The 18531-nt window shown below is 43.6% G+C and overlaps 1 protein-coding gene across 2 annotated transcripts in view; it reads left to right on the top strand.

Moving 5' to 3' along the window:
• Positions 1-18531, top strand: part of tenm1 (teneurin transmembrane protein 1) — a 1787780-nt gene that overhangs the window by 963761 nt on the left and 805488 nt on the right. The window contains exon 1 of one of the 2 annotated variants that reach the window (XM_055643571.1): positions 12075-12401. The exons of the other annotated variant lie outside the window; for it this stretch is intronic. The gene's annotated coding sequence lies outside the window, so the exon portion shown is untranslated. Of the gene's footprint in view, positions 1-12074; positions 12402-18531 lie in introns of those variants that run through there. 2 annotated transcript variants of the gene reach the window in all.

The raw sequence follows: 18531 nt of genomic DNA, 5'->3' as shown, positions 1-18531 counted from the left end.
ATCTAGGGGCTTAGTCTTTATGTCAAAACAGCCGCGTTGATGCTTTTTCCTGATGACAGCCCCTTCTTTCTCAGGTTGAATAGATCCAATCTTGGGGCTTGCGGTAGTGTGATCCGAGCCCATGTCTGCTTTACCTCACGCTGCCTCGGTAAGGCCAGCAGCATAATCAAGGACGAGTCACATCCTGGCCACTCCCTCTTCTCCCCTCTCACAGGTGTTAGGTATAGGTATAGAAGTGTGAAAACGCACACCCCCAGATTCAGGGACAGTTTCTTCCAAGTTGTTATTGGGAAACTGCAGCGTCCCACCACGACCAAAGGGCACTGAACTACTATCTACCTCTTTGGTGACCCTCTGACTATCCTTGATCGGACTTTGCTGGCTTTACCTTGTTCTAAACGTTATTCCCTTATCATGTATCTGTACACTGTAAAATGGCACGAATGTAATCATGGATTGTCTTTCAGCTGACTGGATAGCAGGCAACAAAAGCTTTTCACTGTACCTCGGCACATGTGACAATAGATCAAAAGGCAATAGACAATAGGTGCAGGAGTAGGCCATTCGACCCTTCAAGCCAGCACCGCCATTCAATGTCATCATGGCTGATCATCCACAATCAGTACCCCATTCCTGCCTTCTCCCCATATCCCAATAGACAATAGAACTGAAACTGAAACTGAAACTGATCTGAAACTGCTTGGTTGCTAATCTAGTACATTGACTCATGCATAAATGAGCAGAATTGCAAGGTCTTCCATGGCGAACCAGGTTATGGACATTCTTCACCCAGCCTTAGATGGGAAGAAGAGGCACCTGGTAATGTGATAGTAATTTAGTTTGTTTTAGTTTAGTTTAGAGATACAGCGTGGAAACAGGCCCTTCGGCCCACTGAGTCCGCCCCGACCAGCGATCCTCACACATTACCACTATCCTGCACTAGGGACAATATTTTACATTGATACCAAGCCAATTAACCTATGTCTGAGGAGTGTGGGAGGAAACCAAAGTTCTCAGAGAAGACCCACACAGGTCACAGACCCACACACACGAGGAGAACGTACAAACGCCATAAAGACAGCGTCCTTGGCCAGGATCCAACCCGGGTCTCTGGCGCTGTAAGCACTATAATGCCCCTGTCCCATTTAGGAAACCTGAACGGAAACCCCTGGAGACTTTGCGCCCCACCCAAGGTTTCCGTGCAGTTCCCGGAGGTTGCAGGTGGTTGCCGGAGGTTGCAGGTAGGGAGACTGACAAAAACCTCCGGGAACCGCACAGAAACCTTGGGTGGGGCGCAAAGTCTCCAGAGGTTTCCGTTCAGGTTTCCTAAGTGGGACAGGGGCTTAAGGCAGTAACTCTACCACTGCGCCACCATGCCGTCCTAACGTGATAGACTTTATAAGTCCTTTCCAGTACTATTTCATTATATATAATAGATAAAGTAATGGAGTCATAATGCAGGGTGGAGCGTGTATGGAACGCGCTGTCAGAGGAGGTAGTTGAGGCAGGTACTAACGCAACGTTTAAGAAGCACTTGAACAGGTACGTGGATAGGATAGGTTAGAGGGATATGGGCCAAATGCAGGCAGGTGGGCCTAGTGTAATATGGGACCTATTGGGTGGTGTGGGCAAGTTGGGCTGAAGGGCCTGTTTCCATGTTGTGTGTCTATGACTCTTTGACCGTGGTTAATATTATTTAACATTAAAACAACCACTTTCCCTCACTTACCTTTTCCAGCCGGGTTGGTGAACTGATTCAAATGATTTGACCGTACCACATATGTCTGGCATAAACCCAGGAGACTGGCACAAGTGTGTCTTACTGCAGGACTTAGTGTTGGTTCATCAGTGAAGCAGGAGGTTATATGTCCCGGCATCTGAACCGAACATGTTCAATCGCGCCACATTGCGATGTGTGGTCATGGAGGTTAGGACTGTGTTGACCCATTCGGAGACCCTGACCAGTTCAAAGAAAAGCATTCTGTTGTGAGTTGCCTCAGCCCACCAACAGTCCCAGCCTCATAAGACAGCAGAGTTGCATGCATGCATGCATTGTATGCGACCTGATAATGCATCGTACCAGTGTCAGAGACGTGCAGAAGGTGAAATGCAATTGTGCTTGGACATTTGTATTCATATCTTCCCATATATAACCATATAACCATATAACAATTACAGCACGGAAACAGGCCATCTTGGCCCTTCTAGTCCGTGCCGAACAATTATTCTCCCCTAGTCCCATCTACCTGCACTCAGACCATAACCCTCCATTCCTTTCCTGTCCATATACCTATCCAATTAATTTTTAAATGATAAAATCGAACCTGCCTCCACCACTTCCACTGGAAGCTCATTCCACACAGCTACCACTCTCTGAGTAAAGAAGTTCCCCCTCATGTCACCCCTAAACTTCTGTTCCTTAATTCTCAAGTCATGTCCTCTTGTTTGAATCTTCCATACTCTCAATGGGAAAAGCTTATCCACGTCAACTCTGTCCCAGCTGATATCAGGCAACTGTGTATTATCCTACCACAACTAGAGAGCAGGCCTGAACTACTATCTACCTCATTGGTGACCCGCGGACTATCCTTGATCGGACTTTGCTGGCTTTACCTTACACTAAACGTTATTCCCTTCTCATGTGTCTGTCCGCTGTAAATGGCTCGATTGTAATCATGTATTGTCTTTCTTCTGACTGCACGCAACAAAAGATTTTCACTGCACCTCGGTACACGTGACAATAAACTAAACTGAACTAAACTGAACTGAAGTGGCGGCGCTGCCAAATCTGTTTTGTTTCTTTTGTTTTGTTTTCTGTTGTCTTGTTCGACGTATGTTTTAGTTTATTCTTAGTTGTGTATGGGTGGGGGGTGGGGGAAACTTGTTTTAGTCTCTTCCTTCGGGGGGATGCAAGCTTTTCTTTGTTGGATCTCCGTCTCCATCTCCGTCTGCGCTGAGGCCTAATCGCGGAGCTGGCGGCCTCCAACTGGGACCGACCTCGAGGCTCCGAAGGCAGAGCCAGGACTCACCATCGCGAAGCTGGCCGACTTCGGGGCTGTGGTGGCGCTGCGGCGGCGGCCTAACTTTGGAGCCTCGGAGGCTTCACCCCGGGCCTAGTGGACAACAACATCGGGGGCTCGCAGGTCCCAGGTTGGTGACCGATTCTCCGGAGCTCCCGCAACGACAGCTTCGTCCGCTGGGCTGGAGGGCAGCAGCTTCGTCCGCCCCGGGCCGCGGAGTTTGAAACGGCCCGTTTGCGGAGCTCGGATTCGGCCGCGGGACTTACCATCACCCGGCGGGGTGCCCAACATCAAAAGCCTGGATCGCCCCAACGGAGGGAGAACAAGGAAGGAAGAGACAAGGACTTTAAGACTTTTGCCTTCAATATCAGTGAGGAGGTGCCTGGTAGACTGACTGTGGTGGATGTTAAACTGTTCATCGTGTGTTCTGTTATTTTATTCTCTGTCATGACTGCAAGGCACGTAATTTCGTTCAAACTGACAAGTTTGAATGACAATAAAGGATACTTTATACTTTTTATACTTTATACTTTATAACTGATATCTGCTTGACAATTTGCTTCAAGATTGTCTATATGTGAAAAAAAAATATTGGTTATATTTACCCAGTTCTATTTCTGCAGGTACAGTGGGGAAATCAAAAACTAGAGGGCATAGGTTTTAAGTTAAAGGGACAAGATTTAGTACAACTCGGAAGGGCAACTTTTTCACTCAGAGGGTGGTGGGTAAATGGAATGAACTGCCAGAGGAGGTAGTTAAGGCGGGTACTATAACAGTATTTCAATTACACTTGGACAGATACGTGGATAGGAAAGATTTAGGGGGAACATGAGCCAAATGCAGGCAAATGGGACCAGCTTAGATGCATGATCTTGGTCGGCATGGATGAGTTGAGCTTTCTGTGCTGTATCACAGTTATGAAACATCACACTTTAACAAGATCAGCGTGTCTTTGTCGGCACAGTAGTGCATCTGGTAGAGATACCGCATTGCAGCATCAGAGACCTGGGTTCGATCCTGACCTTGGGTATTGCTTGTGTGGAGTTTGCGTGTTCCCCTTGTGACCGATAGTGTAGACGTGGAGAGGATGTTTCCACCAGTGGGGCAGTCTACGACCAGAGGCCATAGCCTCTGAATTAAAGGATGTTTTGTTAGGAAAGAGATGAGGAGGAATTTCTTTGGTCAGAGGGTGGTGAATCTGTGGAATTATTTGCCACAGAAGGTTGTGGAAGCCAAGTCAATGGATATTTACAAGGCAGAGATAGATAGATTCTTGATTAGTATGGGTGTCAAGGGAGAAGGCAGAAGAATGGGGTCAGGAGGGAGAGATAGATCAGCCGTGATTGAATGGCGGAGTAGACTTGATGGGACGAATGGCCTAATTCTGCTCCTATCACATGACCTTATGACCTTGTGGATTTCCTTCCGGTGCTCAGGTTTCCTCCTAGATCCCAAAGATGTGTGGATTTAGTGGTCAATTGGCCAGTGTGACTTGCCCCTAGTGTGTAGGGAGTGGATGAGAAAATGGGATAACATAGAACTAGTGAACGTGGTTGATTGTCGGCTTGGACTCAATGGGCCATAGGCCTGATTCTAAGCTGTATTTCCAAACTAAAATGTTCACAAATGATGTTGAACGATGTCAGCCATGCTTGGAAATGCTGGCTAACTTCACTGTTCTGTTTTCGACACATATGACAATTAAACATACTTGGTGCTTGACTCTTAAATTTTCCAGGAAAATGGGACTTCAACTAAAACTGGATCCAAGTAATCTAAAATAAGCACATTTGTGATTTTATTGCAAGTTGTTCCTTGAAAGAAAATGTCACGTGCTTCAATTTCTAAACGTAGCTATGAGTTTGTTTTACCAGACGTATACTGAGCCAGGGACTAATCTTTGTTAATTGTTGGACTTCAGTTCACAAATAGTTGGTGTAGAACAGGTCATTTTGCCCACCAGGTCTACTCCGCCATTCAATCATGGCTGATTTTTAATTTTTTAAAATTCAATTTCAATTTTATTTTTAATATGTTTTATTATTTATTTATTATTATTCATATTTTTATTTTTTTTTATGATTTTTTTTTTATGATACTGCTTGTAAGGGAAATTCATTTTGTTGTCTCAAATTGAGACAATGACAATAAATTTGAATACAATACAATACCATACAATCTATCTTTTCCTCGCAACCCCATTCTCCTGCCATCTCCCCATAACCCCTGACACCCTTAATAATCAAGAATCTATCAATCTCCACCTTAAAAATATCCATTGACTTGGCCTCCACAGCTGTCTTTGGCATTCAATTCCACAGATTCACCACCCTAAAAGACTAAAAAAATTCCGCCTCATCTCCTTTCGAACTTCAGACTTTAAAGGTACAGCGTGAAGATAGACCCTTCAGCCCTCATCATCCGTGACAACCAGCGATTATCCGTACACCAACACTATCCAACTAGGAACAGGTTACAGGAGCCAAGTAACTTACTTACAAACCTGTGCAGCTTTGGAGTGCAGAAGGAGCCAGATAAAACTCCCGCAGTCACAGGGAGAATGCACAAACTCCATACAGAGAGCACCCATAGCCAGGATTGAACCCAGGTCTGTGCCACTGTCAACCATCAATTCTACCGTTGCATTACCGTGCTGCCACAGTTATTCAATGTTTTTTATTAATCACATCAAAAATAATTTAATAAAAAAGACGAGTATTTGCAAAATTGGGAAAAATGTGTTGATGATCAAGTATGATTGAAACTAAAGATAGACACAAAAAGCTGGAGTAACTCAGCAGGACAGGCAGCATCTCTGGAGAGACGGAATGGGTGAAGTTTCGGCTTGAGACGCTTCTTCAGACCCGAAACGCCATTCTTTCTCTCCAGAAATGCTGCCTGTCCCGCTGAGTTACTCCAGGTTTTTGTGTCTATCTTCAGTTTAAACCAAAGCATCTGCAGTTCCTTCCCACACATGATTGAAACTAATGCTGATTTAACATTAGCTGATTGAACATTATTATTAGTTGATTCTTACCCCCTCTCTTGCTGTGATTAAACTGATATTCAGCACAACAAGTCTTTGTTGCACCTCTGTAAGGCCAGATAATGTAGTTGCTGTTTGCAAGCAATTTGAGTGGGAGTGGTAATTTTGACAAGGACATGTTCAACATTTTCAATGTCAGACAGTATAACACTGAAATTGCCTCAGTGTTTCCACAACATGCAGAAATTAGCTTTATTCACAGAGATATACGGCAGGGGAATATGGCCTTTGGCCCACCCAGTCTATGCTGAGCATCAACCACACATTTACACTAATCCTACTCTAAAGGGATCTTAAGCCCATAAGATATAGCATCAGAATTGGGCCATTCTACTCCGCCATTCAATCATGGCTGATCTATTCTTCCCTCTCCATTCTCCTTCCTTCTCCTTGCAACCCCTGACACCCGTACTAATCTTACCAATCATAATCATATTTTATAAGCCAAGTATGTTTTGCGTAATACGAGGAATTTGGTTTGCCATACAGCCATACCAAAAAAGCAACAAGACACTACATAGAAATTTGACATAAACATCCACCACAGCGGCTGCTCCACATTCCCCACTGGTGACGCAAGGCGATAAAGTCGTATCTTCTTCCCTACTTTTCTCCCGCAGTCGGGGGGGGAGCCGAACCTTCCGCAGCCGACGATCGAGCTCCCATGTCGAGGCTTGGAGTTCCTGAAACCAGTCCCTAACTATGAACCGCAAGGCTCAAGATGTTAAAGTCCGCAGCTCCTGCGGGTTGGAGCACCAAAGGCCAACAACTGGCGAAGGGATCGCCCGCTCCGAGAATCAAGAATCTATCTATTTCTGCCTTAAGAATATCCATTGACTTGGCCTCCACAGCCTTCTGTGGCAATGCATTCCAATGAATTACACTTGCCCTCCACATCTCCTTCCCAAAGGAACATCCTTTCATTCTGAAGCTATGACCTGCAACCTGGGACCTATGACCTTTGAGCTTCAAGGCTATGACCTTTGTTGCTCTGTACATCTCTTTGTAAATGGGCTTGCAGAGGACTGAATGCAATTAGGAACCAGGGATTCAAAGATCAATAAACTGGTTCAAAGTGGTAGCTACAGTACGGGCAGCCTGACAGTGTCAGAATAAAGCTTTACAGGAGCATGTCACTGGTGACTTTAGTAGTCTGCCAGTAGTTGGATGCAAGTTTGATGTGGCATCTTGTTTAGAAAGATGGAACATCTAAATTCTATAGTCAGAGGATGGTGAATCCGTGGAATTAATTGCCACAGAATGCTGTGGAGGCTGTCATTTTGAAGGCGGAGATAGATAGATTTTTGATTAGTATGGGTGTCAGGGGTTATGGGGAGAAGGCAAGTGAATGGGGTTAGGAGGGAAAGATGGATCAGCCATGATTGAATGGCGGAGTAGACTTGATGGGCCGAATGGTCTAATTCTGCTCGTATCACTTATGAACATGAAGTTGTGATTCTTGGTCAGCATGGGCAAGTTGGACCAAAGAGGCAGCTTCCATGCAGTATGATGCTATGAATCAGAGGGTGGTGGAGGCCAATTCTCTGGATACTTTCAAGAGAGAGCTAGATAGGGCTCTTAAAGATGCAGGGGGTATGGGGGAGTCAGGGAGTATCAAGGTCAAGAAGTCAGTTTATTTGACACATGCGGGTGCACTGAAATGTAAGTGGCAATGATGATCAAAAGACAAACAACAAAACAACCAAACAAATTATAAACACAATCATAACACACATATTCTTTTACATAATAAATAATGGAAGGAAAAACTTCCATTGGGGATGATCAGCCATGATCACATTGCATGGCGGTGCTGGGTCGAAGGGCCGAATGGCCTACTCCTGCACCTATTATCTATTGTCTATTGTCTATTGAATCTATAAGTTGTACTTACAGGGATCACAGCCAGGCCTGATGTGAAGCAAAAGGCCAGGGTCTGCAGTGCTTTCTGAGTTTCTTTCTGAGCGTTTGACGGCACTGAGCTTCTACTCGCTGGAGTTTAGAAGGAAGTGGGGGGGATCTCATTGAAACATACCGAATATTGATCGGCCTGGATAGAGTGGATGTGGAAAGGACGTTTCCACTAGTGGGAGAGTCTAGGACCAAAGGTCCCTAAAGCCTACTGCCTGGCCTATATATTTATATCTGTATATAGACACAACATGCTGGAGCAACTCAGTAGATCAGGCAGCATCTGTGGAGAAAAGGAATAGGTGATGTTTAGGATCAAGACCCTTCTTCAGACGGAGTGTCAGGGGAGAGGTTTTCGTCGACCCAAAACGTCACCTATTCCTTTTCTCCAGAGGATGCTGCCTGACCCGCTGAGTTACTCCAGCATTTTTTTGTCACTCTTCTGTGTAAACCAGCATCTGCAGTTCCTTCCTACACATTAATATTTGTATGTATGAATGACTTGACAATAATTATTTTGATGCTTTTTTTATATATTTAGAGGAGTGGTAGAGGTGGCGGATAGAGTGGAGGCATTTATGAGGCTTTTGGATGGGCATGGATATACTAGCAATGAAAGGAAATGGATGTTAACTGGGCAGATACAAGTAGATATTGGCATCAGGTTCAGCACACACATTGTGGGCCAAAGGGCTTGTTCCTGTGCTGTACTTAGGTTAACAATGCAAGTGGAGTTTTGAAAAAGGATCAAAAAAAGGTGGATGCAGAATTACTCCATTTATTGGCACAGATAGCTATGGGGAATAATGTTTCACTTAAGGTATTATGGAAGCATCTGTAAAACCATTCCTTTTTGCAGGGTCAGCACCACAGTGGTGCAGTGGCAGTTATGCCCCTGTCGTACTTAGGAAACCTGAACGGAAACCTCTGGAGACATTGCGCCCCACCCAAGGTTTCCTTGCAGTTCCCGGAGGTTGCAGGTGGTTGCCGGAGGTTGCAGGTAGTGGAAGCAGGTAGGGAGACTGACAAAAACCTCCGGGAACCTACGGGAACCGCACGGAAACCTTGGGTGGGGCGCAGAGTCTCCAGAGGTATCTGTTCAGGTTTCCTAAGTGGGATAGGGGCATTACTACCTTACAGCGCCTAAAACCTACTGCCTGGCCTATATATTTATACCTGTATATAGACACAAAATGCTGGAGCAACTCAGCAGGTCAGGCAGCATCTGTGGAAAAAAGGAATAGGTGATGTTTAGGATCACCCAAGTTCGATCCCGACTACAGGTGCTGTCTGTATGGAGTTTGTACATTCTCCTTACGACCAGCTCGGCTTTTCTCCGAGGTCTTCAGTTTCCTCCCACTCTCCAAAGACATACAAGTTTGTAGGTTAATTGGCTTGGTGTAAATCTGAAGAAATTGTCCCTAGTGTGTGTAGGACAGTGTTAATGTGCAGGGATCGCTGGTGGGTGCAGACTCGGTGTGCCAAAGAGCCTGTTTCCATGCTGTTTCTCTAACCTAAACTAAAACTAAGATCCCATAGATTGATAGCACTTGTATTTCATGACTTAATGCCCAGGATAACTGGTCTGATATAAGGTCATAAGTGACAGGAGCAGAATAGCAGGCCCATCAAGTCTCTTCCGTCATTCAATCATGGCTGATCTATCTCTCCCTCCTAACCCCATTCTCCTGCCTTCTCCCCATAATCCCTGACACCCGTACTAATCAAGAATCTATCTGTCTCCATTGACTTGGCCTCCATAGCCTTCTGTGGCAAAGAATTCCACGGATTCATCACCTTGGGCCCACATTACACATCAAAGCTGGAAAAATGACTAAAGACACGGTAATAGTAGGTATGTTGCAAAGCCTACCTGAAGCGTCGTTGAAAATCTGCCCCAGCCCGTGTGTGTGATTTTGGCGCTGTTTTGAGGGGGCGGGTTTAAAACGCGATTTTCACTAGGCTGTTGCAATCGAAAATGTTCAGCCTAGTAAATCATTAACGAAAAATCGTTGAAAGACCCCGTTGCAAAAGGTAATATTCGTTTTTATGGCCTTGTATAATAGTTATAGTAGTTTAAAAATCACTCTCTAAACCCGCGACCTCTCGCAGCCCCAGGGTTTTATAAAGCAGACAATTAAAGGTATGTACCTTATTTTTACATTAAAAAGGGCTTCTTTAGAACCCTTTATACAAGTTTAATATTGCGAGTAGCTAATTTCTGCCCCATTATATCCCGCAGTATTTTTCTGGGCATTTGAGGCACAAATCTAGCGCAATGTGAACGTTCTAAACCAGCGCGTTCCACAGGAACCCACTAGAAAGCTGATTTAAAATGGACTTTAATTTACAGCAATTGAACACTAAATTCCTGAAGAAGGGTTTCGGCCCGAAACGTTGCCTATTTCCTTCGCTCCATAGATGCTGCTGCACCCGCTGAGTTTCTCCAGCTTTTTTGTGTAACCTTCGATTCTCCAGCATCTGCAGTTCCCTCTTAAACACTAAATTCCTTCCATTTGGCCTATAAATTAATGTAAATGAGATTTCAAAATCGTGTTTTATTGTGAATTATTTATGAATATTATTTGGACACTTGGGTTATTTAAAAATGTTAATCATTTATTAAGAAAAGGATAGATGTTTAGATCTAGTAATTGAAGTTTGAAATTTGCTACACTTGGGTAACTAACTAATTATATGTTTTAATTTCTGGTCATCCAAGTTAGATGATTTTATATTTGTTTCAGAATGGTTCAATCTACGATAACTGAAAATTTCATTCAGTTCTCTTAATTTTTAAGAAGGTTATGGCCTTTTGACTGTCCACGATCACAGCTTTTTTGTTATGTCCATAGAAAATCAATAGGGAACAAGATGCTAATTTCCGAGTATGAAAATGGCCATAACTTTTTTAATACTTGAGATATGAAAGTGAATTAGGTGTCAAATTAAACTTCTTTTTATGCTTTATCTGATGGGATAAATTACAGACTTGATTTTTTAAATCTCAAAATGTTGTAACATTGCTAGTAATAGGTCACATAGAAAACTTAAGTATGTTTACAGTCAAAATAGTTCTATAAAGAGGACACACTTGACAGAGATTTTAGAGAATATATCTTGGTCTTGGAATCATGTCCGTCACAGACACTGTGGGCAGAAGGTCCTGTCTCTGTGCTGTACTGTTTTTAGAGGTACAGCGTGGAAACAGGACGTTTGCCCACTGAGTCCACACTGACCATCGATCACCCCTACACTGGTTCCATGTTATCCCACATTTGCATCCTACACTCTCGGAACAATTTACAGAATCCAATTAGCCTACAAACCTGCACCTCTTTGGAATGTAGGAGGAAACCAGAGCACACAGTGGAAAACCCACATGGTCACAGGGAGAACGTACAAACTCCGCACAGACAGGACCCGTAGTCAGGATCTGACCTGGGACTCTGGCACTGTAAAGCAGCAGCTATATCGCTGTGCCACCGTGCCACCTTTATGTTCTATGTTATGGAATCATACAATCATAGAGTGTGGAATCAGGCCCTTTGGCCCAACTTGTCTACAATGATCAACATGTCCCATTTACACTAGTCCCACCTACCTGCATTTGGCCCATTTCCCTCTAAATCTGTCCTATCCATATACCTGTCCAAATGTTTCTTAAACGTTGAGATCGTCCCTGCCTCAACTACCTCCTCCGACAGCTCGTTCCATACACCCACCATCTTTTGTGTGAAAAAGTTGCCCCTCCGGTTCCTATTAAATCCTTTCTCCACCTCACCTTAAGCCTACGTTGCATGCTAACTTCCCCAAAAACACATCAGTAGTGAAACTGGATCTTGCATTTTAATATTGAAAACTTGACTCATAGAACTGTAGGTGGTAATTCTTTCCATATTTAATTCATTGACCAGTTTATTTTTGTAATGGAAGCATTATGGTTTTTGCAAAAAAAACGTTAGGAGTGGCACACAGGTTAATACAGCGTTTTCTTTAAACAAGATGATGATACTGCTGCAAGGTAACAACGTCGAGTATTCGTGTGTTGTCTCCCCCTTCAGCAATGTGGTAGGTTCCAGTGATGTTGATATGTGTGTGCTCCTGTGCCTGCTTATACAGTGCGAGCAGTTTGGAGACTGCTAGTTATCTCCTGTCACTGAGGTAGCCAGAGTGTGAGGAGTCTGTGGCGTTTAGCTGATTTGCCTCCGCATCCACAAAGGGATTCGCTAATGCTCAGCAGAAGCCCGACCGGCACACAGGCACAGCTCGGTGTAACACATCCAGTCTGTTCTCGCGTCAAGGAACCTGCAGGATTTTTTTTGTTGAAAGAAGATGAAAGTGGATTTATTTCATCTTCGATAGAGTGCAGATTCTGGAAATGGAATGGCCGTAACCCTCCAGCATGGCAAGACTTCAGCATGGTAATGTGAACTGTGGGCTTGGGAACGCGGTTGAAACGTGTGTGTATGTGCGTGGATGTTTATGTTCAGTGCATTGTCTGCCTTTGAAAGGAATGCGAGCCTGCTTGATCTGTAACGGCATCAAGCGCTACACCTAGAGTGCAAAGATTCAGAGGCTGCTTGCGCACCACACTACAGAATTTATTGTCACTCTGACAAATGTCGCTTTCGTGAATCCCAAGATCAAATGAAAGAGGAATTTATTTTTTTTTGGCTTGTTTTTTTTTTATTTTGTTTGCTCCGTGATCTCTTAATTCAAGGGTACAGCAGGACTCGTTGCGGACAGCGCGGTGGCTTCCCCTAATGCTGTGAGTGTGCAGTTTGGTCCCGAAAAGGATGGATGTGATGTGCCATCTGCCTGCTCTTTCACTGACTGGCTTCTCAGGTGCCCTGGCACACTTATCGTGGGCAGAATGAGCACCTCGCAGGGATCGTTCAACTTCAGTTCACCGATTGCCCCAACAATTTGCTCCTGTGTATGTGTGTGTGTGTGTGTGTATATGTATGTGTGTGTGTGTGTGTGGTTTTGTGGTAAGGGTCTAAATATAAGTATTGTTTAAATTATTGCGTGACAGCTATTTAGAGATCAGGCATTGACTGCTGGAATGACAACCTTTGGAAAATCATCTCACTTAGATCAAAGAGAAATGTCTGAATATAAAATAAGATAATCTTCGCAGCTGACTAATGCTCCTTGATACATGGTGACTTATTTCCAGGTGTCTGTGAAGTTCATTTAGTCGAAGTCAGTGGATTGTGCCAATAGTGGTCATTTTCCTTTCCTTACAGTTTCTGATCAGAGGAAGGGGGGGGGGGGGGGGGGGGGGGGGGGGGGAGTGACCTGAACGATCTTCTGATTAACAAAAATAAATGCATATTTTTCACAATGGTTGACCAGTGAATGATGGATTTCTGAGCAGGAACTTGCATGGTATATTGTTAACTGGAGAAATGAAATGTGCTTGCATCTGTTAAAAACATGTTAGTGTTAGTTGGTTACAGTGTTAGAAAATAGAAGAGCTTTTGAATTTGCATTGTGGAGCTAGATGTTATATAAGACTATAATGTTACTTCAAGATATGAATTGGCTCCTAGTCAATTGAATATGTATTGGCTCAATACTATAATGTTATTTCAAGATATATTGGCTCCTAGTATTGTTCAGTTGGGTTTCTGATAAAGTATAATAGGTCATCTTCTGGGATTTCACCTTTAAATATGATGCAGGATCTGCAGTAGAAAGGTTTACTTTTGTACATTGGCTTGGTATGATGTTTCATTGAAGAGCTGCAAAATGTACCAAAACTGATATCATAAAGGCAGAACCAAGAGCCCAAGGTTATCTTTCCTCATCCATAAAAAAAAAAAACCTTTCTGTTTTTCTGATGTGTCAGAAAATTGTGTTTCGAAAATGGTTTCCTCCTCGAGCTGCTGGGCTGGGCTCCGAGATGCGAGCGAGGAGTTTTGTTATCAGTCCAGATAACCCTTGAAACTTCCCCTGTCTCGCTCAACTGATTCCATTCTTTCTCAGCTGCTCCACCAGAGGGAGTTCCATCCACAAGTAAATCTGTCCTGTTGCTGGTGGTGGAGCAGTGGGAAAGGGGAAAGAAACATTGATATTATGGCCTCTTGCTTCCGCTGTGGGGAGTGACATCGAAATGAGTACTCCCAGTTTCTTAGCAAAGTCAAGGCACAACATTAAAAAAAAAAAATGCTTCTGGGAATTTTATACAACATGAAACAAGTGCTGTGTTTCGAGTGAAATGATCAGAGAGTGACTGAGGACTCTGAGTGAAATAGTTAATAATATCAACCATAACGAACAGTTAGATGGTGGTAAATAAAGGCAGAGTAAAGGAAAAACAAACATTGTTACACCATCCAAAGCTTGGCTGAAGAGAAAGCTTTCTCTGGATTAGTGGCTAAAATGATGCTTAAGTTCCAATCAAATTAATTAAAATTTATAGGTTTAGGTTTATTATTGTCAGTGTTCAGAGGTACAGTGGAAAGCTTTGTTTTGCATGCAATCCAGTCAGAACAGATAATACTATACTATATACTAATCTGTTGCGCTTCAGCAAGTAAGAATTTCATTGTTCTATCTGGGACACATGACAATAAAACACTCTTGACTTGACTAAATATAATCCAGTCAAAATGATGTACAATAGGTAGAGCAAAGATGGGAGATACAGAGTATATGCATTAGTAGCTTTCTGTCATTGCATGAAGCCATTTGCGAGTTGCTGTTACAGGTATTATGGAGATTTCTCGTCAGCAAACACATCTTAAGTTCCCAGCTCTGGTTCTCTACATAGAGTTCGTAGACCACTCGTTAGGAGATTAAAGTGGCACAGCTGGTAGAGCTGCTGTTTCGCAGCTTCGAGCAACCAGGGTTGAATCTTGATCTCTGTCTGTGTGGGATTTGCACACTTTCCCAGCCACGACGCAGATTTCTTCCAAGTGCTCCGTTTCCCTCCCGCATCACAAACATGTCGACCCACCGCATATTGCCCCTAGTTTGTGGGTGAATGATGAAACCTGAGGGAAATTGATGGGAATGTGTGAGAATTACAATAGGGATTAGTTTACGATTTGTGTAAATGGGTGGCTAATGATTGGCATGGACTAGATAGGGCAAAGGTCCTGATCACATGCTGTGTCGTTCTCTGGTTCAATTGATTTTCCCAGGTCACAAAGCATTTAAAAAAAATAATGTATTCTCTGTATATAAACATTATTGGTAATGCCAGTATTTATTATCCTGCCATATTTACGTCAGAACTTCGGAGGCTGGTTAGAGTCGGCTTCTCTGGTGGGCCTGGAGTCAAATATAAACCATAGACATAGAAACATAGAAAATAGGTGCAGGAGTAGGCCATTCGGCCCTTCGAGCCTGCACCGCCGTTCAACATGATCATGGCTGATCATCCAACTCAGTATCCTGTACCTGCCTTCTCTCCATACCCCCTGATCCCTTTAGCCACAAGGGCCACATCTAACTCCCTCTTAAATATAGCCAATGAACTGGCCTCAACTACCTTCTGTGGCTGTGAATTCCAGAGACTCATCACTCTCTGTGTGAAAAATGTTTTTCTCATCTCGGTCCTAAAAGATTTCCCCCTTATCCTTAAACTGTGACCCCTTGTTCTGGATTTCCCCAACATCGGGAACAGAACCAGAACAGATAATGATAACAAATATAATTTCTTAATGGATATTAGCGAACCAGATGAGTTTTTGAACTAATTCAGTGTTTTCATTGTCATCGTTTCTTTCTCAGTTTCTTGCATTTAAACTCCCGATTTGATCAAATGGAGGAGCAGACTCGATGGGCCGAATGGCCTAATTCTGTTCCTACGTCTTATGATGTCATGATTTACGCAATTCCTTTAATTTAAATTAACCAGAGTTCATAGTGGGATTCAAACTCACGTCTCTGGATCACTCGCCCGTCTTTGATTATTACTGTCGTAACCTAACCATAACGCTATTCTACCCAGGGTAGAGTATAATAGGGAAATCAATATACAGGAAAGGAGGTGCAAATGATTTGATCCATTTTTGTACAAATTTAATGATCAATATTCTGTAATAAAACTCAAAATCTAACGGTGCTTTCTCTAGAGCAACAACTGTCTGTAGTTTGGTTTAGTTTAGTTTGGAGATACATCGCGGAAACAGGCCCTTCGGCCCACCGAGTCCGCACCGACTAGCGATCCCCGCACACTTACACCATCGTACTCGAGGGACAATTTATTTTGGTATTTATACCAAGCCAATTAACCTACAATCCCGTACGCCTTTGGAGTGTGCGAGGAAACCAATGTTTAGTTTGATTTAGAGAAACAGGCCCTTCGGCCCACCGCGCCCGCACCGGCCAACACTAACACTATCCAACACACACTAGGGAACAATTTACACTTATCCCAAGCCAATTAACCTACAAACCTGTACGACTTTGGAGTGTGGGAGGAAATCGAAGTTCCCGGTCACGGGGAGAATGTACAACTCCGTACAGACAAGCACCCGTAGCCAGGATCGAACCCGGGTCTCTGGCGCTGTAAGGCAGCAACTCTACCGCTGCGCCACTGTGACATCCACACTTCCCTGTGTTATTTGTTTAGAACCGGGACAGGATTAGCGGATTCATCTATCTTGATCATTGTCACCTAAAGTTTGACGATTTTCTGATCACTCTCTTTCTCCAGCATCCTAACAAACCCCCCCCCCCCCCCCCCCCCCCCCCATCTCACTCGGTGAATCACTGATTATAAACAAATTCACACAATGGATTAGCATAATGAATGATTTGAGATTCATTCGCCTGTTTTGTAATGACAGCCAGCCGAGGAGGCAGGGAAATAAGATGCGTTCGCTCAAAAAGAAAGCTCACTGAGGGAATTCAGTTCACGGCTGATGAACAGTAATCTCATCGTCTTTCAGATCCACAACATTGTCAGAATCTAATACTGCATTCTTAATGATGAATTTATGGGCCAGAAATGCGAAATAATTCCCAGTACTGCAGCCTCTGATCATATGATATTGAAAGGGAGATTTTCCATTTGAACTCTGCACATCAAAAGATATAGACAGTAAAACATACATATCCGATCATGGGGCAGGTTTTTTTTTCCGTTTTTTTCGTCTATCTAAAATAGAATTCCCCAAATGCTCGCTTTTCCTCCTCCAGCGGCTTGATTATAAATTTGTGCTTTTCATGATAAATCAGTGAGAATAATTAATTCGAAACTCCAGTGCTTTAGCGAGACGCCTCTTTCTCAACACATGATGGTTCCGAATAAAGGCGCTAGAGAGCATCGCAGCGGGTCAGGCAGCATCTGTCGAGGGAGTTGATCGGCAACGTTTTGGGTCAAGCCCCTTCTTCAGACCTCAGACCAGTCCCGACCTGAAACGTCACCTATCCAAGTACTCCAGAGATGGTGCCTGAATTGCTGAGTCACTCCAGTACTGCCTCTCTTTTTCCAGCACCTGCAGTTCCTTGTTTCTATATGTTAGGTCTTTCCAATTGCTGTGTACATTTGCAACCTTAGATATGGTATAACATGGGACAGTTCCGCGCGGAACAGGCCATTCACTCCGTTGTCTGTGCCAACCATGATACCAATCTAAATAATTGCATTTGCCTGCACTTTTGTCTCTATTCCTGACCTTGTCATTTATCTGTCTAAATACCCCTGGAATGTTGCAATTGTATCTGTCTCTCCCACCGGCCCCGGCCATGCATTCCAGGCACCCACCATTCGCAGTGTGAAAGAAAATCGCCTTGCAAATTTACTTTCAATTTCCGCCTTCAGACTTTAAACCTACACTGCCTAGTATTGCACCCAGCAATGGCGCCCAGTAACAACCACTTTCAACAAACTATTGTTGCAAATGCATATCACAGTTGAGTTTAGTTTAGTTTATTAGTGTCATTGTAAAGGTTCAGTGAAAAACTTTCATGTTGTGCACTATCCAGCGAAAGGACAATACATGATCCACAATGCCCATATACAGGATAAAGGGAATAATGTCTAGTTTTAGTTTAGTTTAGTTTATTGTCACGTGTGCCGAGGTACAGTGGAAAGCTTGCGTGCTAACTGGTCAGCGGAAAGACAATACATGATTTCAATCGAGCCGTCCACAGTGTACAGATACAGGGTAAAGGGAATAACATTTGGTGCATTACAAGGTCCAGTAAAGTCCTTGGTAAAATCGGATTCAAGATAAACTGAGGGTCTCCATTGAGGTAGATGGTAGGTCAGGACTGGTTCCCGATATGGTAACAGGATGATTCAGTTGCCTGAACTACAGCAGACCGTTTAGGAATTATCAATTACAAACAATTCCAAATTGATAAAATAGCTAAGAGGGCAGTATTAAATTATTCTAGCAGATTAAAACCCCTGTCCCGCGGTACGAGTTCATTCCAAGTGTTCTCCCGAGTTTGCCCTGATTCGAACTCGGAGATTTACGGTAATGGCCACTCGTCGGTACTCGGGGATCTCGTGGAAATTTTTCATCATGTTGAAAAATCTTCACGAGTCTACCCGTGCTTACCTGCCGTTAGCGAGTCTTCCCGAGT

Source organism: Leucoraja erinacea, chromosome 12 (assembly GCF_028641065.1).
Source record: "Leucoraja erinacea ecotype New England chromosome 12, Leri_hhj_1, whole genome shotgun sequence".
NCBI classification, from domain to species: Eukaryota; Metazoa; Chordata; class Chondrichthyes; order Rajiformes; family Rajidae; genus Leucoraja; species Leucoraja erinaceus.
This window is presented reverse-complemented; position numbering and strand designations above follow the sequence as displayed.